This window comes from Carlito syrichta, unplaced genomic scaffold, assembly GCF_000164805.1.
Source record: "Carlito syrichta isolate Samal-C Ts95f unplaced genomic scaffold, Tarsius_syrichta-2.0.1 Scaffold312286, whole genome shotgun sequence".
NCBI lineage: Eukaryota > Metazoa > Chordata > Mammalia > Primates > Tarsiidae > Carlito > Carlito syrichta.
The window spans coordinates 184810-188107 of record NW_007256382.1 but is presented as its reverse complement, the minus strand read 5'-3'; positions in this window follow the sequence as shown (position 1 = coordinate 188107).

The window sequence follows — 3298 nt, the reverse complement described above, 5'->3', positions numbered from 1 at the left end:
GGCTCAGCCTGTAATCCCAGCATTTTGGGAGGCCGAGGTGAGTGGATTGCCTGAGCCCGAGGGTTCGAGACCCGCCTGGGCAACTTGGTGAGACCTCATCTCTACAGTCAATCAAAAATTGGCTGGGTGTGGTTAGCACGCTCCTGTAGTTCCAGCTACTTGGGAGGCTGAGGCAGAAGGATCAACTGGAGCCCAGCAGGTCGAGGCTGCAGTGACTGGGAGCGGCCACTGCACTCCAGTCTGAGGGACACAGTGAGACTCCAACTCAAAAAAAAAAAAAAAAAAAAAAAGAATAGAATGTCAGATGCATATTTTAACAATGATTTTAGTTTTGACATATTCAGATTGAACTGAAAAATAAAAATTATGACTAGAAAACTAAGCAAAGATAGTAACCTATTAATAGCTTGGTCCCGCCCCACGTTCCCTCATTGTCAGTTGTATGATTAGCACTACTGTTTTTATCATGGGGATTGTATTTCCGTTATTAACCTCCCCACTCAGTATTATCCTAGAAATCATAGAATCTTTAGTTTTTTGGGTTGGTTTTTTGAGTTGGAGTTTCACTCTGTCACCCAGGTTAGAGTGCAGTGGCATGCTCACGGCCAACGCAGCCTCAACCTGCTGGGCTCAGTTGATCCAACCACCTCACCCTTCCGAGTAGCTGGAACCACAGGCATGTGCCACCACGTCCAGGTAATTTTTTGATTTATTGTAGAGAGACGTGATCTTGCCAGGCTGCTCTCGAACCCTTAGGCTTGGGCAACTCTGTTGGTTCTGCCTCCCAAAGTGCTGGGATTATAGGCGTGAGCCACTGCTGTGCCTGGTGGAATCTTTAGTTTTAGTTGTTCCACTTGACCAGCTTGAATTCTTTCAGTGAAATGAAATTAAATAGATAATGACTTCCATTTTATAGGTGGATCCAGTTTTAATGAAATAAATCAAGATTTGTGAAAATCTCTAGTTTATAGAGAGCTCCTAAAATTCAATTAGTATATGATGCAGTATATAAAATAAAACACTTTGGCCAGGCACAGTGGTTCACATCTGTAATTCCAGCACTTTGGGATGCTGAGGCAGTAGGATTGCTTGAGGCTAGGAGTTTGAGACCAGCCTAGGCAATGTAGTGGGACCCTGTCTCTCCAAAAACAAAAGCCAGGTGTGGTATGTCTATAGTCCCAGCTACTCAGAAGGCTGAGGAGGAAGGATTGCCTGAGCCCAGGAGGTCGAGGCTGCAGTGAGCCGTGATCATGTCACTGTACTCCAGCCTGGGTGACAGACCCTGACTCAAAAAAAAAAACAAAAAACAAAAAGATACTTTGACTCTTCATTAATACATTTGTTATGTAAAGTGAGTACCTTTAATTTTTCTCATAAATTCAGGAGATTGGACCATAAGATTTCTAAGGTCTTTCAGTTTGAGAGATCTGGTTATGGCTCTCATTCTCATAGCATGTTATGAAGATTTGAAAAATGTTCAGTCACGTGCCGCATAAGGACATTTCTATCAGTGACAGACCACATGTACGACTGGTCCCATAAGATTATAGTGGAGCTGAAAAATTCTTACTGACTAGTGACATCATAGACTTTATAAGGTAGGACAAGATGTGGATGTGGCAAACAGTGATACTGATGATCCTGACCTTGTGTCAGCCTTGGCTAATGTGTGTGTGTTTCTGGTTTTTTTTTTTTGAGCTGGAGTCTCACTCCATCGCCCAAACTGGAGTGCAGTGGCATGCTCACGGTCACCTTCATGTCGACATGCTGGGCTCTGGCGATCCTACCACCTCAGCCTTCCAAGTAGCTGGCACCACAGACGCGTGCTACCACACCTGGCTAATTTTTTATTTTTACTGTAGAGACAAGGTCTTGCCAAGTTGCCCCGGCTGGTCTTGAACCCTCAGGCTCAGGCAATTCACTTGCCTTGACCTCCCAAAGTGCTGGCATTACAGGCTAAGCCATCAAGTCTGGCCTTTTTTTTTTTCCCCCCCAAGACTAGTCAAGTGAAGCAGTGGGAAGGCTGAGACAGAAGGATTGCCTGAGCCCAGCAGGTCGAGACTGCAGTGGCCGTGAGCATGCCAGTGCACTCCAACCTGGGTGACAGTGAGACTCCTCTTAAATAAATGAAAGAGCCGGGCTCGGTGGCTCAGCCTGTAATCCCGTGCCTTTGGGAGGCTGAGGTGAGTGGATTGCCTGAGCCCGCAGGTTCGAGACCCGCCTGGGCAGGCGAGACCTCATCTCTACAATAAATCAAAAAATTAGCCGGGTGTGGTAGCGTGCGCCTGTAATTCTGGCTACTTGGAAGGCTGAGGCAAAAGGATCGCCGGAGCCCGTGGGTCGAGGCTGCGGTGGCCGGGAGCGGCCAGTCTGGGCGACAGAGTGAGACTCCAACTCAAAAATAAATAAATAAATAAATAAATGAAAGAATGAATGAATGAATGACAGTGAGACTCCTCTTAAATAAATATATAAATAAACGACAGTGAGATTCTTCAATAAGTAAATGAATAGATAGATAAATAAATACAGCGAGACTCTAGCTCATAGATAAATACATAAAATAAATAAATACAGTGAAAATAGAGAAAAGCTTGTAGAATAAGGACATAAATAAAATATTTTTGTACACCTGTACAGCATATTTGTGTTTTTTTGTTTTTGTTTTTGTTTCTTTTGTTTGAGAGAAGCAGTGAATGCCATTTATTTTACTAAACTGGAAAACCATTATGGTTAACTTTTATGAACTTTGTGAATATTATCTGACAGACTTTTTTTTTAAGATGTGGGGTACATGTCAGGATTAGGTACATAAGTGGTCTCTGCATAGGTGAAGTTTGGGCCTCCCATTGGCCCTCACTTCACCTGGTTTAGTTTCAGGTGCCCTTAGTTATGTGTCTCTGCCATGTTTGTGTTTTAAGCTAAATGTTATTACAAAAGAGTCAAAAAGTTTATAAAGTAAACTTCAGTAAGCCAAGGTTAATTTATCATTGAAAAAAGAAGGCTGGGCTCGGTGGCTCAGCGTGTAATCCCGCGCTTTTGGGAGGCCAAGATGAGTGAATTGCCTGAGCCCGTGGGTTTGAGACCCGCCTGGGCAACTTGGCGAGCCCTCATCTCTACAGTAAATCAAAAAAATTAGACGGGCATGGTAACGCGTGCTTGTAGTTCCAGCTACTTGGAAGGCTGAGGCGGAAGGATCGCCAGAGCCCAGCAGGTCGAGGCTGCGGTGGCCGGGAGCGGCCGCTGCACTCCAGTCTGGGTGACAGAGTGAGACTCCAACTCAAAAAAAAAAAAAAAA